A 27,497-nucleotide genomic window follows, 5' to 3' on the forward strand; every position below is an offset into this window, starting at 1 on the left:
ACTGTGGTCTAGCTCAATTTAGAATGTGTCTAATAACCGCACTGTGTCAAAGTTTGAATTTAGAAAGTGTGTGTAGCTGTGGTCTAGTTCAATTTAGAAAGTGTGCCTAATAACCACATTGTGCCAAAGTTGAATTTAGAAGTATGCTAATAGCGTATCTGTGGTCTAGTTCAACTTAGAAAGTGTACCTAATAGCGCGACTGTGGATTAAATCAATTTAGAAAGTGTGTCTAATAACCACATTGTGCCAAGTTGAATAATAACATAACTGTGGTCTAGTTCAATTAGAGAGAGTACCTAGAAACCACACTGTGCCATAGTTGAATTTAGAAAGTGTGCCAACGGCATAGCTGTGGTCTACTTCATTTTAGAAAGTGTGCCTAAGAACGTAACTATAGTCCAATTCATTTTAGAATGCGTGAATATTCCCACCCTATGGCATAGTCGAACTTAGAAAGTGTGAATAATATCCTGTGGTGCAACTGAACTTAGAAATTCTAAATAATATCAACTTGCCGAGCTAGAAAGGGCGCTTAACTGAGGTATAGATAATCTTAGAGAGTGTCGATAATATCTTCCTGTGGCTCAGTTGAACCTAGAAACTATCCCCAACTGTACTACAGGTAAACATAGAAAGTGTGATCAATTAACATCCTGTAGTATAGTTGAACTTCGAACGTGTGAACAAAATCATCCTATGCCAACTATAACACAGTTCAAACTTAACCACGCCATGAGTCCACCCAACCCATCAAGGTCTGCCGAAAGAAACCCGCTCACGCCCCTTCCCTCTCGCCATACCTCCCACCCCCACCGCCTAACCATCCCGCCCTCCACCACATCTCAGCCCACTCCTTATCCAACCCCCAAGCCAGAAGAAACACCCCATCCCAATCCAGCCCCCCTCCACCTCGCCCCCATCCACTATCCAAACACCAAGCCAGAGGAGCCCGATGGTGAGCTAACCACCCTAAGACCCCTGCCCCTCCCACCCCCTCCGCCCACCTGTCCACTATCATACCAGCACCCCCGAGGCCCCAACTAAATGCCCGTCCAGCCTCCCAAGCACACCCATCCCCTCCACCCACCAGCCCATTATCATCATACCCGCACCCCCCCAACTAAATGCCCGTCCAGCCTCCCAAACACACCCAGCCCCGCAACTGCCCACCTGCCTTTCCCCTCATCAATTCCCACCAACACCCTCCTCCGACCCCACTCTTTCCCCTCCCTAAAAACTGCCCGTCTCGCCCTGGCCGCATCTCTTTCACCCTCCGACCCCGACCCCCCCCCCCCACCCTCTCTCACACTCCAACCACAAAAAAAAAACCGTGAAGAGAAAACGTACCTGGTCTCCCTCAATCTCTCAGTACTCCTCGCCGCTCCCATCTCGACCCACCACCTCAATCTCCCAATCTCGATCATTAGAACCCTCCCCCCGCCTCACCCTGCCTGAAACCCCTCTCCCTTGAATTCTCACCAACCACAACTGAAACTCCCAACCCCACACACCCGTCTAACCCCTCCTCCCCAACCCATCCCACCACCTCGACTGCCCGCCTACTCTTCACTTCAACCACCACCCCTCTCTCTCCCCACTTTCCATCCTCTACCCTCGCCCTCTTCCACCCACCCCCCCACCACCCCTCTGACTCACTGCCCCTCCCCTCCCATCCTCCACCTCTGCAACTCCCACATCATCCTCCTGTACCGAAGTAAGATGCATCCTTTTTAATGCCCGATCTGTAGCAAAAAACAGACACAGCATCTTTGACCTCCTCACCTCTGACAAACCAGACCTAGTCTTTATCACGGATACTTGGTTCTCTGACGACTTTGCCCCTATCGCCATTGAAGCTTCCCCCGCCCCCCCAAACTACTCCCTAATCTCACTAAACCAACCCTCTATAAGAGGAGGATTAGCAATCGCCTTCAAGTTCAACTTCTCTGCCTCAATCATCGACAACCAGCCTACCATCCCTTCCTGCGAATCCCTTTTCGTAAAACTATCCCTCCCCCCCCTCCTTCTCCCACAGCTTCCTAATCGTCTACCGACCTCCAGGCTACGACATACAATTCTCAAACAACCTCTGCGACTCGATAGCCACCATCCTATTAAACCATCCCACTCTCACCCTTCTAGGAGATTCCAATATCTGGCTTGACATCCCCACCAACCCTATGACCCACTCTCTGGTCGACTGCCTAGACGCGATTGACCTCCATACCCACATAAACGGGCCAACTCACTATAAAGGACACACCCTTGATGCCATCTTCAGCTCCCACGACCAGATACATCTAACCCCCCCCCCCCACCCCTATAATATGGTCCTATCACTTCATTGTCTCTTTCACCATTCACTCACCCACACCCCTCCCTGTACCGGAACCCCCAAATCTATGCAAAAGCTGGAAGAAACAAAAACCCTTCCCGACCTAGCTGACGCGCTCCTTCAGTCTCCTCCCCCTACCTGCCCAACCAATGAACACCTAACCTCCGACGCCTTTGACTCATGGTTCAATTCCTCATTAATCTCGCTCACCCCTACTTGCAAACCATCAGCTCGCCATGGCCCTTTTCCTAGATGGTTTACACCAGAACTGAAAACCGTAAAACAACTATATAAATCCCTCGAACGCAAATGGCGGAAAGACAAAACTCCCCTGAGCAGATCCACCTTGGCCCGGCACCATTGCCACTACAAAGCCGAAATCCGTAAAGCAAAAAAAGCCCATTTAAAACTCCTGAATCCTGAACTGTAAAAACCCCTGCAACGAACTCTACAAAATCATCTCCGAATTCACCAAACCATCATGTACCACCACCCAATCGACCCCCCCCCCTCCCACTCACAATCACTCTGCGACGCACTCTCTCTCCACTTCTACACCACTGCTCTCGAAAGAACAAATTCTCTAACCAACCAACTGGCCCTCTTGCAACCACCACACAATCAGTCCACCCAACCTCCCATCCCACTGCCTGCAATCGCTACTTAACGGACCTTCGACTCCTTCACTCCACTATCAACTGACCAATTTCTCAAACTTCTCTCCGCCCGCAAGCCATCCAGCTCCCCGCTAGACCCCTGCCCAGCCACAACCCTCAAAGAAATATTTGCATCTACCTGCGCAGGAGAACACGCAAGAACCATCATAAACGACTCCCTGTCCTCGGGAATCTTTCCCGATAGGTTCAAAAGTGCTCATGTCAAGCCTCTTCTAAAAAAAAAACTTCCCTCGAGCCCAAAAACTACTGCCCCTTCTCAAACACCAGGTTCCTTGCTAACCTCATTGACCGAACCGTCTACTCCCAAATAAATGCCTTTGTCGAAGCCAACAATCTCCTAGACCCCGCTCAATCAGGTTTCAGACCCCGACACGGAACTGAAACCACCCTAACAGCAATATGGGATGACCTTACAAACACTGCAGATTCTGCGGGATGCGCTGCACTAATCCTTATTGACCTATCTGTCGTCTTTGACACAATGAACCACTCAATCCTCCTTTCCCTAGGAATCTGTGGAAACGCTCTCAAATGGATAGCATCCTTCCTCAACAATAGGAACCAAATAACCCTACTCTCCTCCTATGCTTCTCCCCCACCCGACCAGTCAATACCAGAATTCCACAAGGAGCGTGCCTATCAGCCCACCTGTTCAACCTCTATATGTCCACCCTCCCACGAATAATCCGCTCGCACAATATCCTGTGCTACAACTACGCCGACGACACCCAACTAATCCTATAACTCCTTAATTCAAAACCCAACTGCTGCCTGCCTTCTTGATATTGATCACTGGATAACCACAAACCTCCTGTTAAACCCCTCCAAAACTGAAATCGTGGTATGTGGCAACACCAAACTTCTTCTGCACCCCCTACCCTGGCCATCTGCCAAGGGCAATTCCCCGACAACCTCAGTAAAAAACCTTGGATGCACTCTCGACTCTGACCTAACCCTCTCGCAACAAGTCAACAAAGTCTCTAAGTCCTGCCACTACCATCTCAATATTCTTACGTGCATTTTTCCATACCTCTCCTTTCCCAACAGACTCTCTGTGGTCCAATCAATTGTAATGTCAAGACTGGACTATGCTAACTCCCTCTACCTCGGAGTCCATGCGTACCACCTGACTAAACTACAAAGAGCACAAAATGCAGCAACTTTTACTAGCACTTGGCCCAAGAGATCACACCTCCCCAGCCCTCAAAACTCTGCACTGGCTTCCGGTTGCCCAAAGGGTGACCTTCAAAACCTTATGCATCTCTCACCGAGCAATGCATAAAACCGGACCTCAATATCTTCAGGACAAACTAAAACCCTAGCATCCACCACACACTCTAAGATCAAGCTCTGCCCGACTCCTAGTGATACCAAAAACCAACTCAGTCAGGTTAGGTAGATCATCATTCTCAGCCCTGGCACCCACTCTGTGGAACTCACTTCCACCCCACATCCAACTCACCAAAGACCTCATGTCTTTCTGCAAATTACTGAAAACGTGGCTCTTGCTCTACAAATCGACTCTTAAACACAAACCGTATAACAGCAACAATAAAACAGTAGCCCGTGGTTGCTATATCAAAAAACAATCCAGCATCAAGACCCGGACGAGAAAAGTGGAAAACTAAAACTACTAGTTTAAATTAAAACGGATAAACTGAATAGAATGAATGGAGTGGATGAAAGTAATGAAGTGGATGAAAGAAATGATGTGGGTGAAACTAATGCAGTGGATGAAACGGATGAAGCGGATACAATAGATGTAACGGATAAAAGAGATGATGCAGATGGATCGGAGGAGGTGTATGGATCGGAGGAGGTGGTTAGAACGGATGGAGCAGATGAGGTGGATGGAACGAACAAAGCAGATGAAACAGACGGAGCGGAACAAGGGGACGGAGCGGAACAAGGGGATGGAGCAGGAATTAAGTGAATGGAACGGAAGAAGTGGACAGAACAAAAGAAGAATCTACTAGAATGGAGGAAGAAGGGATTAAAAGAAGTAAAATATAACGAACAAATGAAATATTAAGTACGGACCAAGTAAACGAAACAGAAAAGTAGATCGAACATGTGGAAAGGATGGAGTAGACAAATAAAGTGGATAAAGGAATTAAATGGATGGAAATGGTGAATGAATTGATCAGAGGGAGTAGATGAAACAGATGGAGTGGACAGAACAGAGCGGATCGAACGCACAGAATGAATCAAACGGATAAAGTGCATGGAAAGAATGGAACAAAGAGCCAGCGGGAATAAGTCTACTTGTCAAAAGGAAAGGATGAAGTGGATAGAACAGACGAATCAGATGGAACAGAGTAAACGCACTGGCTGGCAGAGCGAATGGAACAGACTAAACATGTAGAGTGGTTAGAATGGATGGAGCGTGTCGAATGAATGAATGAATGGATGGAACTGACTGAAAGGAAGGTAGAGGTCAAACAGATAAAATGGACGAGTGGATTGAACGAGAGAGATTACAGAGCTGATTGGACGAATGGGAAAAACAAGTAGCTTTAACAAACGGAACAGATCCAATGGACCGAACGGATGGAGTGGACAAAACAGATACAGTAGACAGTACAGATGGAGTTGATGAAACAAATGGAGCCGAGGGAACAGAGGGAGGGAATCGATCTGATGGAGTAGATGGAATAGATGAAGTGAATGGAACATGTAGAGTGTATGGAACAGATGGAATAGACAGAACAGGAGTGGATGGAACAGAAGGAGTGGATGGACCAAATGGAATAGATGGAACTGAACGAAAAGCTGGAATGGATATAAAGGATAGAGCAGAAGGAACGAACAGAGCGGTTTGGAGTGGATGGAACAGATGGAGTAGATGAAGTTGATGGGACAGGTGAAATGGATAGAACAGATGGAGTGGATGGAAGGGATAGACCAGAGTGGAGAGAGCAGGTGAATGGAAAGGATGGAGTGGAGGGAACTGATGGAGTAGATGGAAGGGAGGGAACGGATGGAATGGAGGGAACTGATGAAGCGAGTAAAACACATGGAACATTTCGAATGAATAAAAAGGATCGAATAGATGGACCACACTAAACAGATGGGAAGGATGAAGTATATCAACAGTTTGGATGTAGTAGTTTATGTAGCTGAAGGATCGAATGCTGGAATGGACGGAAACACTAGTAAACTAAATGATGAACCAGACGAAATGTATAAACGACGAAACTGAGTGAACGGACAGAGTGAATAAAACGGATAGAATAGATGGTACAGATTAGCGCTCGATCTCAACGCCTTACTGAAAACCACCATATCGCACTACCATGCTTACTCTCTCCTATACACCACCACTCAATTCAATTAGAACACAGCTATACTATGACACATTCGGTATAGCTGTTATCATACTAACACCTGCCACATACTCCACATCATCCTAATTAAACACAGCTAGCTGAACACACACCGCTTGCCTAAGTGTCTCCTCGGGCATAACACAGCCGAAACCAGTCTGGTTGTCAACCCACCAGAATCGACACATATTCCTGACCTCCCAACCACCACACTTATCGCTAAGAAGCAGCTATCTTTCAAGTGGCACATGTTATGTTTTGGATGCCAGTAAACGCCAATAAAAGGATACAGGTAGGTAACCAAAAAAGGATACACTCGAAGACGTCATGAGATCTCTTGATCTAACGTGGCACGAAGTCGTCAAGTGATACCTTCCAACTAATGTCACTCTCTGACTTGTAAAATTAAACAGTCAAAGAGAGCTATTAGTGGAAAGGGCGTGTGTGGAACAATAAACACCAGGCTTTTGATACAAAGGAACTACATAAGGATCTGAACTGCTATTAATGACATTAAGCATCCATCTAGTTCGCACTAACTTGTTGATCAGGACAGCCACTAGTAGATTCCAGGAAATCAGCAGGTAGTCCAAAGGTACAACGACAAGGAGGGAAGTTAGTAGAGGAATCTAACCGGAGCGGTACGAGGGCCACACTAGATTCGGGTTGGTGCATATCAGAATAGCGTCCATTAGTCCAATGCACAACTCTCCACGGAAATCCCAGAAGATGGATAATGTGGGTAATGTTCCAGGCAATTGAATAGAATGCCCTTATAAGAAGTATTCCGTTTGTGAGAGGAAAATGCCCTTAGAGTAAACGTGGGAACCTGCTACTATGTATTTTGGTTAACAGGTATCAGGAAATAGGTAAACTATCACAACAGTTGTCCCAACCTGACTGGAATTTAAGTAGGTGGTTCTCCGCAGGAACAGCAGGGAGGGAAGCTGAAGCGGGGAGTCAGACCCCGCATTGGGACACGAATGACGGTTCCTAAGTAGCTGTAGCTGGTAGTTAAGCTCCGTCTAGGTAAAAGCTTATGGCTCAGAGAAAAACTGAAGCGGACCTTGGATGCCGCCGTAGGGGACAGTTACCGTCTCTGAAGGGAGCTGGAGAAGGCAGTCGGACGCCGTCTGGTATTTCCTGCTGTGAAGGAGTGCGAAGGCAAGAGGGAGCCCAATGAACAACAAGTGGCTCCGGGATAAGTCACAGCAGGTAAATTAATGCTCCGCGATGGACCGCAGATAAAAAAGCTGCTAGAGGTACTGGAGCGGGAGAAATAACAACAGCATAGGAAGTAGGAAACTGAAGCCGCAGAAAGGCAACCTCAAACTCGAACGCCAACGTAGAATGATCAGAACTGCCGAACGCCCGGAAATGCCGTCTTAAATACGTATCACGTGACACACGCGTAAAACATAACAAAAAGACAACAGTTACACATCACGTGATAAACACCGTGAGTGTATCACCTATAAACAAAGCAGCTACGCATGTATTCTAAGAATGTTGTCAGCATGCGTTTGTTCAGACGTGATATGCTCTTTAATAATGGCGCTTCCCAGGCAGCCTTCCAAACAGTCTACAGTGTGTGTAGAAAGGCCTGGCAGTCCTGAAGGCCGTGTGGCTTGGTAGTATGGAAGGTTTGGGAGTTCCTGACATAGACCCAGGACTGCCAGCTGTTGATGGACAGCCAGACACAGGCATGACACCACAAAAGCTGCACACATATCCGGTGCACCCAAGCACCTTACGACTCTCCCTCCCTTTCTCTCTACTGACTTGAACTACGGATCCCGAGGGCGTTCAACCTACCAGCGCCTTGAGATCATACCAATGATACATAAGGTGCTATATAAATGCAAAGTAACATATAATAACATAACTAAGTTATAACACCATCTGCAAACAAGCCCCGTTTAGCTGAACATAAGTAGAAATTCAGCTATACAGGACATGGTTGCCGTGTCTGTACAGTTCAATTCTAAAGACGTCTTTACAGTTAATTTGCCAAACCAACATTATTTAGAACATTTTATGTGAGGCGAACCCGAGGGAATTTCTAGGTTATCTTGGCTGTTATTTTATCTCATGGTTTTTTGCATGTGTACAGAGAAGTTGTTCTGCAATCTGAAAGCATCACAGGGTAAAGCCGCTGTGTAGACATTAAAGAATGTTCAAGTGTGAAGAACCAGCCTGTCGTGCACTCGTGGTGAGCAGTCTTGCAACACTGCACATTTTGAATTACCTTGGCACGCTAGACGTGACCCTTATGCATATGATAAAAAAGATGCACCTCGACTTCATCATTGTCTCTATCTGTATTAAAATTGGGAGTTTTCTAAGAAATAAACTATTTACTGGAAAGGAGGTGAGATTAACGTTTTATCAGATGGCAAAATTGCATTATTTTTGATTGGTTAAATTTCTATTGTTGTGAAAGGTTTGGAGACGGCATTTGTTGCCTGGCAGGAATTTCACAAACCAGATCTTCTGCCATTTTCTATAGCTTTTCAAGGTGACTCTGCATTCCGGCATCACTGTGTAGGACTGATAGAAACATTGCCAGTCTTTAATGGCTCAAAGATGATGGCCTTTGCATTCAAACATTGATTCTAAATCGCCACGTACTTAGTAGAATAACTCCCATAAAGCTGCAGCAGACTTTAACCCTCATCCTCCGTTCAATTTATCAATCCTGACTAGTATCCAAAACACACTGTAAGGATAAGCAGCGTGCTGGTGCTGACAGACGTGGGTGGAAGCACTTGGTACCCACAGATAAGGATTCAAGCCTACAAGACCCATTCGGAATCTTGGAGAACTAAAATACTCTGAATGTGTTACATTTTTCTCTAAGCAAACGTCTTCAATAGTTGTAAGCTATTCGCCTGGTTAAACCCCCCCCCCACCCCACCCCCCGCATCCCACCTCCCCACTGTTTTTCATAACTTTACCTTATGCCTTTGATAGTTGTAATAATGTTCCTTCTAGATTACAAGCGACTATCGATGTGTCACTTTAGCTGGCACCTTGCCAACGTTATATTGTGACCTTGTGCTCATTTACAACAGGATCTTCCTGTACTCTGATGCAGGATCCTGGCGTGCACTGATGTGGCATTGTGCCAGCAGAGCTCTCACAGATTCAATAGGCACTTTCATTTCGTTTGCGAACATTTTGCTCGAGAGTGGTGGATGCTGAGGCGATTTTCATTCCCTTCCCTTGAGCAGAAAACTTCCCAGAATGTTTTCTTTGGACGATATAGGAGATTTCAGTGCTTTCTTGATAGGCATTTCACGCAGTGTTTCAAGACATTACCTTTTTTGTGTGTGCAGGGCTTTTGTTGTATTAAAATGGTTTAAGCAAAAGTAGATCGTCCACCTTTTTAACAAGGCTTGAGTTTTCCATTTTAAGGGACACCCGTATCATCGTGGGCGGACATTTCATCACTTTTAGGTAACGCTCCATCCAAGAATAGCCCTCTTCCTCTTTCACAGAACACATTCCTGCTGTGCTTTAAAAGTTAGCTTCTAACTTTCAAGAATTCCCTTTTCTAATACACCCCTCCTTGCTGAGTGACAAAGGTCCTTTGGAGCATAGACCTCGACAAACCCCCAAACATTCTTTCTTGAGCACACGGATGCGCACTGTCTGCCACAGGGTAAGCAGCAGTGTTTGGACCTGGAAGCCTCATGGCCAGGCACTCGTGACCTAAACTGAAGCTCAGCATGAAGGATTCTTAAGAGCCCTATACTCTTTCAAAGTGCTATCTATACACGTGTGTCCCTATTGCCTCGTGCTTTGTAAAAACACGTTTGAGCTTACTCTTCTGCTGCTTTTCAGTCCCCATGTCCGCTCCTCTTGCTTATCAGGAGCTACTTGCATATTGATGCAGATAATTCATCGGACGTGGCTGGCCTCATGCAACATTTCAAAGGTTGGCATTCCAGTAGAGGTTTCAGTCGCGTGCAGAGAATACATTTGAAATGTCCTGGAAAATAATAGCCCAATAAAGATATCCCTGCTGCACTGTTAATTTGAATTACGTGGTATTGCAGCTTCTCTTGGAAATGGCTCGAAGGAAGAAGTGGAACTTCCTACCAATGTCTGAACCGCAAGTCTTTTATGGGCTCCATACCATCTATGCTCATATGTAACCTTTTGGGTCTGTAGTTCAGACACATGTGGAAAACCTACACATCCACAGTGTTGAAATTCCGTGAGCCCCTTTGTATCTCTGGTGGGTCATTTGTCGCACACAACCTTTATGAAGTAGGTAGTCAACCCTGGCCCCACGTATGGTATTATCATTATTTTTCCCTTTGTTGCTGCTCCTCTTGCTCTAAAGCAGATGTTGGCATGCATGATAGTGTGTGTTTGCCCCCATGAATGTTTGTTAGGCACATGCTGAATAAGTGTTTTCCACTGAACTTTCACATTATGTGGAACTTCGCCCGAGTTGATTACTTATGGACTGCGACCATTTTAATGGATCCTTGCCGCCGCTCCAGTGCCAAATTGCATTTTCTTTGCGGCGGACTGCACATACCATGTGTTGAATTGATGCATGATCTGTGTGAACGTTTCTTTCATGACTTTGACAATGTCCACATGTCTGTCTGTGGCTATTAATTACAAATCCACATTTTCTGAATTGAAGGTCAATGGAGTTACAAAAACATGCTTCTCAGTGGCAACAGAGGATGTACATTGTCACCTGCACCACCACAGACCGTACTATTTTATTTTTTTCCGTTTCCAAGACTTGGAGGTGATAAGTGCAGTCATTTGCTGAAAATCAGACTGGCCTTGTCTATCACCTGCAAGTCACACCTTTTGTCGGCGAGGGTATTGTCCACTGCTACCTGCTCAAGTTTCCAGGCCTCATGTATTGCAGGGAATAAGTAAATGCACTGGTATTTGTAGTAGGCAGTTTTCACAATCAAGCCCAGTCTCACAACTTGATTTTTGGAAATGTGGAACCACTAAATAAGTGTGCAAGAACGAAGTACATATGCTGCTGGAACTTTTGCAACCATTGATTAAGTGAACCAAGAAAATCTGAAGTTTGTCGTCGCAGCTTCCTTGAATGTCCATGTTTTTTCCAACCACTTGTCTTTCAACTGTTTGCCGCAACTGTTACCCTGTGTTGCATTTCAGCGTCTTTAAAATGTCTAGCCGGCAGCAGTCAAAAGCTATGCATTCGGCTTCCCTCAAATGCCACTTGTCCACAGTTGGGTGTCTTCTTCTTCAAAGGGGGGTGATTACTTCCTCCTTCCTTGCCATACTGTAGTCGTGGTCTTTTGTCTTGATCAATTCATTTTGAGGTTGCTTCTGTGGTTGCCAGCAGGCATAACATGAGTCGCTGTGATTCAATAGGCGAAACGGGGAGAACTACCGTAGATTATTCCACCAATCCTGCGGATGGCGGTTGATTGACTGGATCTGCAAGGAATGTGTTCCCTTCTGTTGAGTGTCAGTTGAAGAGGATAGAGGGTGGAGTAGAAACGATCCGTCTTTGTTTTCCACAGTTCAGCGTCTTCAAAACGCAAATTCCAGCCACTACACATGGGCACCCTTCATCAAAATCTTGGGTAGGGTATTAAAAATCAATCTGTTCCTCCCAAGTCACTGTAGTTTTTCACTTCATCCCTAGTTTGTGGTGTGGTCTGAGTATTTCCGTTCTTCTTGTTCCCAGGTTTCAATGCACATGTAAAAAAAAAAATGAAATGTATGCTGGGGTTGTTTGTGCTAACTGTAAATGTCCTAAAGATAGCTATTTTAGATGTACTTTAAGATTTCAGATGTTCTTTAAGAAGACATCTGAGCAGCCATTTTTACAAAACGGTGATTTACAGTTGTATATTTTGATGAATCATACATAACCTTATTTTTTTTAATATATATCTGTGCTGTTAAACAGTAATTATTCCTGTGCTCGTTGCCCGCTACAGCAGGACCATGACAGTAATGAAACATTACATAAGCGTTTAATCAATCAAAATTCCTAAGTTGACTGTGCAGGGTTTGATTTAGAATGTATGGAGCAGGAGCTGGGTGTTAGGATTTTCCCGACTCGGAGTTACTCATCGTGATCCAGGAGCTAGAAGTTCAGCCTCATGAATGCGCGCCTGAAAGATGGCATAACTTGCTTTTCAAAAATGTGTTTACTTTGCCAAGAGTCACATGCTCCCAAAAACGCCCTCGTTTTGCTATGCTGCTATATCTTGTACTCTTGATAAATGTTTCTCTTAAATCCATCCTCTAGTCATTTTCCTTTACATGGCTTCACTTTTTATGTTGTCTTTAAATCACTTTTTCTTTTATTTTTCTGTCAGGTCTACCTTCTACCACCCATTCAGTGTTTATATATCTCTGTTGCTACTTCATGACGCAATTTGTATTCAAATTCCCTGATGCATAGTAACGGTCAGATAGGGATATTTTGTATGGCACCAGTTGGCTTGGGGAGCCAAATGTACCTGTTGATGTCAAGATAACCAGGCCCTTACATGCCCTATCCAGGAGCTAATTTTTTACAAAACTACAATTGTTAAAATAAATCTCCTAATGTCACACCCGTGCTCTTAGTTTATGGTTGCGTGGCCCATAATCGAAACTTACCATGTTGCCAACCCGCTCTGAAAGCAATGCATTCTTATTTTAATATATATCAAGAGTAACGACAAGAACAAGGCTTCACAATATTCATGAAAAATGGCATAAACGCAGCGCTACAGGGTTCGAAATTGAGTGGAGCTATTTAGCTCCTCCTTGTAGCCTAGTTAGAGCGTGGTTAGCTTGGCACCACAGCTAGCAGGAGCTACATTTGGCTCCAAAGAGCAACTGATGCTGAACAAACACAACTATATGAATTTAACTCTTTGTGTATTGGACAATCGATAAATATTAGGACATCTATATACAAGGTTTAAGGGTAAAAAATAATGCACACAATTTTATATATTTGCATCTTATGTGGAAGTTGGGTTTGGGGAATGCTGTGTACTGGCTCCTCGTTTCCCAGTGGTAGCTCTGGTCAATGGTTCATGAGGGATACCCAGGAGCCATTTTAACTGCTGCTTAGCCAATCTAAATTTCCTACCCTGCGCTTGAACGTCTACCCATTTACAATCTGTCCACCATAAACCACAAACTTAATAATAAACCTGTTGTAGTTCTCGTTTGGTTTTGTCGTATTTTGCTGGCATAGGAGTTGACTCATTTGGAACAACACAATATAATTGAAGTATAAAGAAAATTGCTACTGTACTAGTTAGAACAATATGCGTTGCAATTTGGGCTGTGGAGGTAGCAATATCTTTCACTTGTTGCTTTCAACAGTAGCTAAGCACAAAACAAACACTAGCAATATACATGTTCCTCTTGTGTGTGTGGTCGTATGATCAGTAAAGGGCACTGCCTATTACAGTAACATCCTTCAGTACAACAAGTGAAGAGATCAGTAAAAACAAGGAAGCATATGAAAGTATTTACACTTGCATGATGCTATTCATTCTATAAGAAGTATGGTTTGAAAACTGATGTAGCATAATGAAGTGTTGCGTACTATGCTCGAATTTTTAAAACTTTCGAGAAGAAAGAAGTAGCATATATCAAATACCTGTTGTACTTCAGTAGTGTCATAAGCGTATGCACAACCGGTTTCTCCTGTGGCTCAAAGATCAAAAACATTGATGATTAAAATTAAATGCTAATGGAAATACCTGGTTGATACATTCAGTCTGTTCGGAATATGCAAACTCGTACATTGGTGAAATCAATGAGGATGCCAGTAAACAAAAGTAAAACTTGCATCAAGAGAAATGCATACATGCTCACCCTGCCCCATGAAAAACACACAACATACCTGTCGTGATTGATTCATCCATGTTCAGTATGTTGACATAATACATATAGATTGCATCAAGAAACAAGATTGAAGAATACATAAACTTCTTGCAAATAGGTGTGTACCAAATAGTGAATTTACTATTCGGCCGACTAGGGATTAGTTTGTCCAGCTATTTGGCTGGAGCGGAATAGTTTAGAATATTCTTTTTTTTTAAAAGTTTTTTTTTTTAAACTAAACCTCTTCTAGAACATAATAAACAACACTTCATTGAATTAAATCAGGAGACATTCTGTTGCATGAGTATTCATGTTTATTAATTGTAGATGTATATCTCACTAATCTTATTAAAAAAGAAATATAAAAAGATTACCAGGCTTGTAGGCAGCGATTTGTATTAACTTTTGTATGGCAAGCCGGTCTCAGAGATGGTCTTTGTTGGTGCTGCATCTTTTCAAGGCAATTGCAAGACTAAAAAGTTAAAGGATTGTGTGTGAGAGCAGGGTACACCAATGTTTGGCATAAAAACACATTTACGTTTTGCTCATTGCCCAAAGCACCACAGCACATCAGGTCAACAAATACTTCCTAGAGGGTTCCATAGCCATGTAACCCCTCCTGCTCAATTTACTTGTGCATCTACTCCGCAATTAATTGATCAGACGTTGAATGGCAACAATACTTAAATTCAGTTTTGTCCCCATAAGGAAGAGGGGAACAAAGCCCCCGCCCCCCCATACACCCCAAAGGATCCCCCTAGGCACATCCTTAACACTGCATTGGCACATTGCTCTAGATTAAGGTAATTTAAACTCCCCAGAGGCCCCAGCATAGGTGTGACCCAGCACGTAATATCATGGCATACCAAGCCTGCCCATCTCTGGTCACGTCATAAGTCTGTGGTTAAGAGTCTGAGCACTTTAATCCACCGCCAGTGGATGCTCTGGACCTGGCACTCATACCAGCTGAGTGCTGGCCCACTTTGACTCTCTGCCTACACTGCAGCAAGGCAAACCCTGGTAAAGGGCCAGGAGCTGTCTTTCCTTTCCAACCAACTTGCTTGCTCTCATGCTTTCTGGCACACGCGCACATTTTCTCCAACCAATAAATCGGGGCAGAGTGCGAATGCAGTCTCCCACTACCAGGAATTATGCAGTTTTAGGTACATCACAGGGGTTTGCACATCCGAAGTGCAATGGATGAGCCTCAACCTTGGAGGTATGTCGTTGTGATCACAGATTCTCCTCTGCCTGGTAAGTATGAGTTGGGAGTATAAGGGTAGGTGCTGGGCCTGATCTGGAAGAACCGCTGAATAAGGGTGAAAAGGCATGCATTCACCCCTGCCCATCTTGAAGCCCTGGGTCTCTGCAGCATATGGCAAGTGCTCTCCCCTCCCCCACACATGATGAAGCCACCAGAGGACTTTGCTCCCCGGTGGCCTCGCCATCGGTGTATCCTCCCTCCGATCGATCAATTGAAATGTCTGACATTTCATCCAAAGTGCTTGAGGGGTCTTCCATTTGCTTGGTCATTAGTGCCAAGGGGAAATATTCAAAATTTAGAACTGTGATACTTTGAAGAATGTACATGAATCTCTATAAGTTCCCTACCTCAAAACTAAATAGTGCTTGTCAAAAGAAAACACATTCCTTAGGGCCAGATTAGTTGAATAGGATTTGGACTATCACTTTGGGGTAAAAGTTCTAAAAGAGAGGTTGGAGCAATGGCTTCTTATCTTAGAATTCTGCCTGGCCCAATAACTGGGGTAGTTGGTTGTAAGATTCAAGTTTGTCAAAAGCTAAAATAGTTCAGATTTCTTTTGCTGGGTCAAAGAAAGCATCCTCTGTATGCATTCCCCTTTCTCGGGAAACAAATGTTTCTTCTTCAGAACCTCTCAAGGCCTCTGTTAATACAGATCTTTTTACCACAATGTCGAGACCCTTGGACTCACTAAAGTCTGGTCCTCTACCAAACTTGTTTCTTCACTATAAACGTAATTCACATAGGGCGTTTGCCCACTTGGGTTTCTAAGGCTCCCGTAACCTCATCAACTCTTCAGTCTTAATTGGAATTGTTCACACTTCTCGTGTTGTGATATACAGGGGCCGCTTGCCCGCTCTGGTTTCTCAGGCTACAGTAACCTCGTTGGCTCTCTCGGCCTTACTTCAAAATGTCCATACCTATCGGGGATGGGTCCTCTGTGTGAGTTTAAATTCCTGTTGCCGCTTCTCTCTGCAGCAAATATCCTTCGGGCGTAGAGCTCAGGGAATCCAAGCTCTCCTCAGCGGTGTGGTCTTGGCAGCAGTTGCCGGGGCCCAAGCCCACACACCACAGCTTCCCTATGGTCGCGCCATCAGAGGAAAGTGGTCCTTCCCCCCCGTCTCTGCTTATTGGTCTGACGGGCCGCCAGTCATCCAGCTAGCGTTGAGTTCACACTCTATGCTACCACAGGTTCCAGGGCTGAACGTGTCACCATCCCTCTAGGACGTCTCATCCACAGGCTTGCCTCTGCGTAGGAACTGCCCTCCTCCTCTCTGCATAGGAGTTCCCTCTACGTTCAGTTTCTCCACAGTTTATGTATGTCATTGCGACGAAAAAAGTTGTGCCCTGCTTGGATTGTGGTGCTCCGACAAAATCCAGCATTGCCTGGAGCCAAATAAAAGGAGGAAATGTCACTAGTTGGTGGAGTCATAATAGGAGTAACTAACTTTCCCAAGTCCAATGTAGGCAGACAATGTAGTCTGAATTTGGAGGTCCCCATTGCACTGGGAGTCCTTGACTGAGCTGGGGGCGGGGGTAGGGTGTCCCTCCGAGTGAGGTCCCGCTAGCCCAGACCCTAGGGAGGGTCATGCAGAGCGGGCTCACCTCCCTAGCCTCACAGGGGCTGGTTCCCCTCTTGGGAGAAGGGATGAAATTGTCCAGATGTATGTACAGAGTTGAGGTGGCAAGGGACTTTTTATGGCTGGCTAGTAGCTTGCAACTGTTCTGGGCTAAATACAGTGTGCTTCAAAGTGAATAACAAGCATGCCAGAATAATCGAGAACTTTCAATATTGGTTCCTGTTTGACTCTACATCGGCCATTATTTTGGTTAAAATGAAACCTGGAAGTCTAGGCACTTAAATTATATACATTGGTTCTTCGCATACGGCTGCAGTAGGCCTTGCATTTTACATCATTATGTATTTTAGAGTACACAATTAAGGTGGTCATTGAATACCAATCACTTTGCAGATGCATTTTCTTGAAGCACCGCATCTAATCTTCAAAGTTTAGAGAATGAGTCTTTTAGGGCCCTGGCTGGGTACTTACATATTACAGATCATTAGGCCTTAGAGCCTAATACTTACATCATTTCAAGACATATTGTGTGGCCTGCTGCATTCCGTGGAATGTTGCAAAATCCTCTTTTACAACTGGTGGCGTTCAAAAGTGTCGGCTCTTGTCTTTAGTATTTACAATAAATTGTGTTTAAAAGGAACTTCAACATGGTTGCAGTTGATTACGTTCTGTTGCTTTGCTGAACAAAATGTTCTTAGGTGCGCACATGTTTTACACTTTTTTACCTCCCACCCCGTGGCATTCCACCATCGCAGTTCTTGCATACTCCAGGTTGTCCACGCGTTGTGGGCATGGTGTCCAGGGGTGTCCAGGGGTGCAAACATTGCCTGTGTTAAAGCATTAGAAGACTTAACATTCTAGCTGGTCTCTCCTATTCTCTGGGTCTCTCTTAGTCCCAAGTATACAGCCCTATGCCAGACCACAGTCTCTGCCAATGCCCATCTCTGCAGGTGCCCACACCATGCTGCGACATTAGGGCCTTCTGCTGATTTCTAGGACATCTCAATCTTGCGCTTCGCCAACACACAGACAAGATCCTTCCTTTTTGCTAGCTGTTGCGCTCCCTTCCTGCGTGGGAATATCCCCAGTAAACATGTTTCCGGGGACCACGCACTCATGTCCTTGCCTTGCCTAGACACCCTGTCCACAATCTCTTCCCAGTACAACACGTGCCCACTCAGTATCTGAAAACGCCCCGCCTAAGTCTCTCCCACTAAGAAGTCTGCAATGTGGAGTCTGTCCAGGAGTAGTTTGTAGAATCAAGAAATCACATGGGCCCCCTTCAGTCATATTGTACGTTGCCTCTAGCACAGCATTGCCCTCTATGCCATCTCAGAGTTCAGGCCACCTACGTTCCGTCTCCTGTGTCGAGCTTAAGTGCAGTTGGAATTGACCCCTGTGTAAACCAGACCGTTGAACTAGTGCAGCAACATCGGTCATCTTCGCCCCTTGAAGCATGCCGCCCAACGTAGCCATCCCGCTACCCTCCCAAAACCTCCTGATCCCGTGGTCACTTTGTGGCCTTTCCGCTAAGACTGTAACCAGAGGGATGTGGGAGGGGAATAAGGGTCTATCTCCCCAAGGGTCTCCATGCTCTGTGTCATAGCGACTTGCCCAGTGTCGAAAGCTGTGGTGCTCGATCAAACTAGGTCTTGTGCACCCACAGGATCTCCTTAAGTTAATATTGCTGAGCTTGAGGGCTACAAAAGCATTGTCTAATGTTGGCTCATCTGCTAGCCAGCCCACCGCAAACTGCAGCTGCCCAGCGAGAAAGTACAACTAAATTAGCTAGTTTAATGATGCCCGCCTCATAGGATTGTTGAAGTGTTCTTAAAGCCATTCTGCGTCCAACCCCACCCACCCCTTCTCTCCATAGAAACACCCTGATTACGGAATCTAATCTGTGGACAAATGTTCTAGGTATATTGTATGAGACATTCACAAAGTAATACAACAAGCGAGGAAGGGCAACCATTTTAAGGAGAGCTGCTCTCACCTTCATTGATAAAGGCAGCCTACCCCAAAAGTCCATGGATTTCTCCACCTGGTCTAGAGCATCTTGTGTGTTACGCTCATGCATAGTCTTAAAATTGTGGCAAATGTAACTCCTAGATAAGTGTCTGGTGACCCGTGCAGGGCCAGGTGGGGAAGCTGGTCACGTCTTGGCCTCCTTGAGCCTGCCAACAGGAATAAACATGACTTAGCTCAGCTAACAGTGATGCCAGAGTTCTGTAAACTGGTCAAGGACGTCCAGCATATACTGGAGATTTTCTTCTGGTCGGCGTATGTACAGCAGCATGTCCTCAGCCTACATGGAGATCACATGCGCCACCCCATCTATATGAATGCCAGCGTCAACATATTCCGCTCTGAGAAACACAGCGATTGGCTCCATTGTAAGGATAAAGAGCTTTGGGGACAATGGGCATCCCTGTCTGGTACCCTTCTTAAGCTCCCACCCTGCAGATATATGCCTACCGGTCTTCACCCTAGCTGTGGGAGCAGTGTAGACCTGCCTAGCTTCTCTGGGTGCATATCATAGTGCAGAGGTATTCCGTCAATAGTCCAACCAGAGTTTTCGACCAGTGGATGAGGGTTGGTGTCACCAGTGTGGTATATGCAATTTCCCTGCAAGGTCCTGGCAGAGATATGGCTCTGTGTGATCAATCTGGGGAGGGTAGGCAACAAATGTGGATTTCCAGCAGGGGCCTCCTAGATCTGCTCCAGCAGACCGCAGCAGTCAGGCACCACTCATCTCGCGTAGCCCGGTGTGCCCGATGTCCGCTCAGTGCACCTGTCACCCACCAAGCACATCACGGGCAAAGTGGCCCAGGAGCTCCCCCGAGGCCACCCGGGTCTGCGCGACCGGGTACTCTGGTCCAGCGCAGTGCCGCAGCACCTTCACCAGCATTCCCCTCTGCCTGCATCTCCAAAGTACATGGCGGTCGCCATTTTGCCAGCAACTTCTGCAGATTTAACGTCTGTATCACTTCGCTGATAGTTGTTGCTGGCTCGTGTCTGCACCGCCCTCCTGCTGCCGGCTACTCGCCGTCTGCTCCAGGGGTCTGTATGTGAGATTAAATGCATTTGCAGCCTTATCTTTAAAGGATCTGATGGGAGCACACTGCAAACACATTTTTCCAGCATGGCTGCTGGCCACGCCCCAACAACTTTGACAAGTTACTTCTTTGAAACAACGAACTTTGTGTTAAAAGCTGATTTCCTTGTTTTTCCTTTGAACTGTGGAGAAAACCCTTGTTTGGATCTCGTGAAGGGGAGTTTGCCCAGTCCACGACAAGAGACATTGATCATACTATGAACCAGGTTATATATTGTATATATTTGTTGAATTGAGTTGCTGTATTATACCTTTTTGCTTTGATTGTTGTGTAAGTGTGAGGGTTAGAGATCCCTTGGTTAGAGTGTTCCCTTTTAGTTTAATTTAGGATGGGAAACCCTCATTAGGGTAGGGATAGTGAGGCGTTCATTCAACCTGTCTTTATTTAATAAAATGGCAGAAGTTAAAAAGCTTTCCACTTCAAATTTCTGACCCCTCACAGTTAACAATGAATTGACAGGGGTGGGCGTGGCCAGCGAGCACGCAATGAAGACGTGAATCTTCGGCGCTCCCGCGGCCGCCTGAAATATCCTGCAATATGGATAATGAAAACGCAAAATAAAGACAATTCCAGGCAGCGGAACCTTGGGGCAACACCTGACGGTGAAGGGAATTAAAACGCAAAGGGAAACGCAAGATATCCGCATTGGAAGACTTGCTGGAGAATCGCCCGAGCCCAATCAAGATGGCTGCCCTCGAGACACAGTGAAGCGCAGCGGGGACCAGCGAAGGCAGATTGCGGGCCCCGAATGCAGCAGCCGCACCAGTGGCCCTTGGGCGGTCCGAGGGTGCACCGCCGCCGAGTCCTGTTTCGGTCCCCTGTGCCGCGGGGGCAAGGGCGAGTAGACTGGTCGAGTCCCCCCGGCCTGTGACATCGGCTGGGACTGCTGCCAGAGCCACGCGGTGCGGCCCGCGGACAAGGAGCGGACGACTTGGGCCCACCCCCGGAGGCAGAGTGCGGATCCCTCCGGAGGGTGAAGCTGACGCAGGTGGTGACGCTCCCGAAGCCATACCTTTGCTCCCGACGACCGGGGAGAGAGGAGGACTGCAACGGGTAAGCCGCTGCATGGGAACTTCCAATCTGCACCTAAGGAGGTATACGCACACACAGGGGATCCCAGGGAGGAGCCCTCCTGGACAGGCTGCAGCATCTGCCTGCACATGCCAGCTTATTATGGAGACATTAGCGATAAGGGCAGAGGCATACGGTCACCCCCGGTGTAGGAAAGGAGCTAAATCGACGAACTGGGCCTCCCGCACTGGCGTTGGTGGGATAGAGGGAAGCACGGGGCCCCGCACAGTGACACCTGGTGCGCCCTGGACCAGATGCCGGTCCCTGGAAGGCGGGAGTCGTGAGCCCCCCCCGGACAGCAGCAGAAACACTAACGGCCCGCAGCGATCCGCCACCACGCTCCAGCACACATCTCCAAGCACCAAGGGGGAAAAGACAGGATTAACCTAGCTGGTGACACCCTGACATGCTATCCACCCCCCCGTAGCTAATACGGAGCGCCTGCCACGGCTAGAAATGGGGACGGATACGGCCTCTCCTCGGGACCGGGAAACAGCCCTGTACTAGGCGGACCAGCCTGCCTGATCGGGGCAGCCGGAACGGATTGCCTGAAAAGAGACTGATACTACTACGGTGCCTCACACAGAGAGTCGGTCATAGTGACTGGAACCCCACGCCTGGGCCTGCACAAACAGAGCCCTGTTACACTCCTAAGAGGCCACTGCCATTCAAACCTTAGTGCAGAGGCAACACAGTACGGGCACTGTAAATTCTGGTAGAAACTCGAAAGACGCCACGAGAAGGAGTGCTCCTCCAAGCCTGCATCGAATGATCCGCGCAAAGCAACACCATGGGCAAAGAAAAGAGTAAAAAAAACCTTGACGCAAAGTACCATGGTTCAATATGCTACAAGCACATCTACCGCACAAAGCATCGAGGACCAGAGGGGCGACCCCCCCCACTCCGCCAGATGAGACCCTGTCACTGAAAGATGTGATGGCCGCCATCACCAGCTCGTGCTCCTCTGTGGAGCAAAAAATGGACACCATCTCCACCAAGGTCTCCTTCCTCCGCCTCCAGAAACTGTCATCTCGGACTGGGGAGGTGGAACAACGTATCTCCGGCATGGAGGATGACCTCGGTGGAGTGCACCAACAACTTGCACAAGCACTGACCAGACTGAAAACCCTGGAAGCCCGAGTTGACGAAGGGGAAGGCAGGTCCCGCCGCAACAACATTCACATCCTGGGACTGACGGAATGCGCAGAGGGACCCAGCATGGAGCTCTTTCTGGAGGAGTGGCTGGCGGACCTTTTTGCACCAAAGACCTTCTCGAACTTTTTCTCGGTGGAACGTGCACAGCGCATGCCCAGAGGTCGCCCGGCCCCGGGTGCACCCCCGAGGACAATCATCGCAAAGCTCCTCAATTATCGCGACAGGGATGCCATTCTACATATGGCCCGAACCAAAGGGTCGATGACGTATAACAGAGCCAGAATCGCCTTCTTTCCAGATTATACTCGCGAGGTCCAGAAAGCCAGACAATCCTTTGAGCACCTTAAAAGGAAGCTCCATTCTATGAACGTGAGATACGTGCTGCTGTTCCCAGCCCAGTTGAAAATCCAACATGAAGGCAAAACCGTCCCCTTTCCTGATCCTCAGGAAGCCTGGAAATGGGCTGAGACCCATATGGCAGGTGACTGGACTGGACCCGTTCAAAGCCGCAGAGGAAGACCAAGACCCCGACCGCGGGGAGAAGGACCCACACAGCAACCCATACCGGAGATTCCAATTGAGCCGGACGGAGACCGCAGTCCCTAATAAGGTTCCTGGGAAAGACGCACCGGCCAGACGCAGGAACTGATAGAACCATTAGTGAACTCAATGATCAACCCTCTTTTTGGCAACCACTTGCAGTGCAACGCTCCTCCCGGTATGACACCAGTGGTGAGATGCCTTCGCTCCTGTACAATAGATCAAATAGTCACGCGCTGCCACCGCTAACACACCATGCCATTGGCGGACGCCACGCCCCTGGCCCGAGACACCAGACCCATAAAGGAGTAGTAAGTTGGTGGGAAGGTGACAACAGTTCATATTAAGTTAATCTGGCGACACAGTTTTAAGCGCCAGTAGAGTTTGGGCGACAGATACTTCATGTTGGGGAGGGGGTAAGGGAAAGTGTTTTATGGTAGTTACTTTCTGGGAAGTCACACCACACCATTACTGATCAAGGTGCCACCAAACGCACCGTGCCTGGTGCTCATGCCCCCACCAAGCGCGAACGCTGTGTCCCCACGGCTAAACGCACTACGCACCCATCTGGCACAACACTCCAAATCCCTAGATAGTAATGGCCACACAGCACCATGATAACCTCACTAGTGGAAATGCACAAGCCCCAATGACCCCTAACGAACGCCACAGATGCCTTAAAATCCTTACCTGGAACATAAACGGCATGGGCTCAAGTATAAAACGCTGGTTGATTACGCAATTCCTTAACGGACGTTCTCCTGACATAGCCCTCCTAACCGAGATCCACTTAGCGGGTTCAACCTGCCAGTTCTTTCGCAGAACTAAATAGCCACTAGCATACCACGCAGGGTACACAATGGGATCCTGGGGTGTCCTGATCCTCTTACATAAACAACTCCCTTTTGAACTAGCTGCTGTGGTGCCGGACCCCTTTGGCTGTTTTGTGATGATCCGGGGCACACTCTGGGGGGAGACAGTGGCCATTTTAGCGCTATATTCCCCACCAGGGTTGGGGGAGGGTCTCCTGAGGGAGGCGACCGCCTTGATGGCACAACAGCAATCAGATGTATGGATCTTGGAGGGGGGGGGGATTGATGTCATGTGCAACACACTGGACTGGACCCACATCCGCAATCGGAACCCAGACCGGCCCACAAGGCTGGCGGCCTTCGCATCAGCGCTTGGTCTGAGTGACGCGTGGAGAGAACTCCACCCTACAGACCAAGGATTCTCCTTCCACTCGGGGGCCCACGCATCCTTATCCAGATTAGATTACCTCTTCCTCCCAGCCCCCGAAGCATATAGGTTTATAATGGCAGAATTCCTTCCCCGGGGCATATCAGACCACTCTCCCTTGGAGGTGACACTCCGTACGGATCGTTTCCTTCCACCCAAAACGTGGTGGTTAAACGGCTACTACCTGGGCCTCCCTGAGTTTGTGGAACACATCACCGCAAAATGAAACAAATTCTTTGAGATTAACACGGGCTCAGTAGAGGACCCTGTGATATTATGGGAGGCACACAAGGCGGTGCTTAGGGGGGAAATGACTGCCTGGAAATGTAATAAAAGGACAGAACACTATAGGAAGGTCACGAGAAGGAGGTAAAGAAATGGGAAACCAGATACATCTCCGATGCTGCCCATGAAATACACCGCTCCCTCTTGAAGGCTAGAGCATTCCCTCCATAACACGGTGCTAGATAACGCAAGACAGGCGCATAGGGAATCAGACTAGAATTTATGAGCAGGGTGACAAGGCTGGCAAGCTATTGGCGTGGCTGGAAAGACGGGAGGAAGGGCACAGACACGTCAGACAGATCACTGACAACTAAAACGGGCCAGCCGAAACAGACCCAGAAATAGCGGAGGCCTTCGCCAAATTTTATGCTGCTCCAACGGTCCCTGTAGACCCATCCCTCCTGGATGAGGTTGTGCTCCCGCAATTATTGGAATTACAGAGGACTCATCTAGACAGGGAATTAGATGAAACCGTGACCTATTCCTTGCAGCTAAAGGACAAGGCACCCTCCCACTAGACCTACGAACGGCCAAAAAAGGCAAACCCCCGCGACCAGTGCACATCGTACAGACCGATATCGCTTCTCAACAGTGAAACCAAAATCCTGGCCAAAGATCGACTAGAATTAACTTACGCCGATTACACCTGTTATTGGAAGAGGCCCCAACCCTCAATACACCACTTGCGCTACTCGCAATTGATTTCGAGAAAGTGTTCGACTCGGTGGTATGGGCAAGTCTCTGGGCAACAATGAGGCGCATGGGCATCGGCGAAACTTTCCTTAGCTGGGTTCAACTTCTATACAAAACTCCATTAGCCACAGTCAGGGTGAACGGCTGGACCTCCGGGATATTTCCGCTGGGTAGAGGCACCCGGCAGGGCTGTCCCCTGTCTCCCCTTCTTTTCGCCCTAGCATATCGAGCCACTGGCCCGATGGCTCTGTCAGGTCACCACATGGTCTGGATTCTGTTGGCCAAATGGACGAGAGGACAAGCTCTGCCTTTACGCAGACAACCTATTACTCTACCTGAGCAACCCAGACCAGGCATGTCCAATCATAACCCGAATTCTAAAGACCTATGGGGTCTTCAGTGGCCTTAGAGTAAACTGGGGAAAATCAGTTCTCTTCCCAGTAAAAGGAGATGACCTAGAAATCTCCCGGGACTCCCCATACCGAATATAGAGAGAGGGATTCCGCTACCTGGGCATATGGGTCTCCGGGGTTCTATCAGACTATGTGCGTCATAACCTACATCCACTAACTGACTGCTTCGCTGGGGACGTACAACACTGGATGCTCCTCCCCCTCACACTCATGGGCAGGGCAGCCCTCTTCAAGATGATGGCACCTCCACGTTTTCTCTACATACTGCAGAATGCCCCATTGGCTATACCAAACTCGGAAATTATCCAGGTTGAACGCCTCCTCAGGAAATTAATATGGAAGGGAGGGCAGCCTCAAATTGCACTGACCACGCTGCAGCAATGTATCTGGGAGGTGGGTATTGGAGTCCCACACCTTAGGTCCTACTAATGGGCCAGCCAATTAAACATAGTTAATGACCTCCTTCACGGGGACCGCGATCTTCCACACATTAGAGCGGAACTACCCATTAGTCAGGATACCCCACCACTCGAAACAATATATCAGTGCCTATCCAGACCCCCCCGCACAAACCATGTCATCTCACATAGCGATCATCTAGAGGCAGGCACATAAGCACATAGGTTGGGGGATCAGGATCACCACGGCACAACCTCTGTGGAATAACCATATGTTGACGGAGGTACGGAAGCTGACCACTTGGACACGGTGGGTGAGGGCGGGGATAACAACGATAGGAGATGTCATAACAGATGGTTCCATTCTCTCGTTTGAAAACCTCAAGCAGAAATTTGGTATCTCAGCAGCAGAACACTACCATTACACACAATTAACGCATGCCCTCAATGGTCACGGGCAAGCGCTTGCCGATGCCCCAGATTATACACCCCTGGAACGCAACCTACTTACACAACATATCCCCACCAAGGTAACAACCTGTTAGGGAGAATTCTCTGGTTAGGCTGAATTTCCCTACCTAGTGAGTCCCCCAGCAGCTTTGCTGGATTTCTGGGGTTTAATTTTTTTCTCCTGCCAAGAGTGAGACTCTTTTACCCTCACTCTTGGACATGTTGAAGTGTGTTTTCTTGGTTAAACCTTGTGTTGGATGGGCTATGGGGTCTTTTACTCCATAGGGCCTCACGTATTTTTGTGATGTGGGTCACACAGCACCCTCTGTGCCGTGACCCAGGGGTGTCCTAGGGACTCCCCAACATAGACTCCATACCCTGGGACTGACTACTGTCTCCCAGGGCATGTAAAGTCACCAAAGACTTTGCTAGTCTTGAATCCTGAACAGAACCAGTACAAACCATCATATTGTGGACGTACTGGCTGGGGCAATTCGATTGCCCCAGGGTCTGTTAGTCGAGGGGGCACGTCTCCGTCCCCCCTGATCGAGTTTTGGCTGGTGGCAGTGGAAACTACTTTTTATATTCGACCGCGAATATTTCCCTATGGGATTTCCCGTTGTTTTAGGCTAACACATTTAATTATTTATTTACGGTAGCCTTAAACATACCGCCGGTTTATATATTCATTTTTATAACTCCGGTTGGGACTTTTTGCCAAAACTTGATTCTAAAATGGCGTTGGTGTTCGCCTCTGTAACTCTGACCCAAAGTGGAGCCCTTTGTTCCACTTTTGGCGGGCTTCTCCACAGAAGCCCTCCAAAGTGGTGCCACTCTGTCTGGGGTACTTAGGAGGGGTGGAGGGGGATTTAGGCACCCTGGACTGAGTTACCTTGGTAACTCAAGTCGCACTCCGTCCTGATTGGCCCAAGTGGTGAGCCGCCCGGCTCACCACTTAGCATGTTTGAGTGACAGCTAGGCTGGGTGAATGGGGGTTTGCTGCATAAAAGCAGGGCTTTGGGGACTGGGACTTCAGAAGTCGCCACAGGACCAAGAATCCGACGAGGGAAGAGCTGAGCCGACCTGCTTCGACGACACCG

At 47.5% G+C, this 27,497-nt stretch overlaps 1 protein-coding gene and 1 pseudogene across 1 annotated transcript in view; one reads left to right on the plus strand and one right to left on the minus strand.

The window, feature by feature from the left end:
* The window catches only part of SPRED2 (sprouty related EVH1 domain containing 2), a 392,302-nt gene that overhangs the window by 12,841 nt on the left and 351,964 nt on the right, over positions 1-27,497 (plus strand). The gene's annotated exons all lie outside the window — the stretch shown is intronic.
* On the minus strand, positions 15,307-15,455 carry LOC138468586 (U1 spliceosomal RNA; annotated as a pseudogene).

The sequence above is a fragment of the Ambystoma mexicanum genome, chromosome 4q (assembly GCF_040938575.1).
Source record: "Ambystoma mexicanum isolate Mex_15411 chromosome 4q, UKY_AmexF1_1, whole genome shotgun sequence".
In the NCBI taxonomy this organism is placed as follows: Eukaryota; Metazoa; Chordata; class Amphibia; order Caudata; family Ambystomatidae; genus Ambystoma; species Ambystoma mexicanum.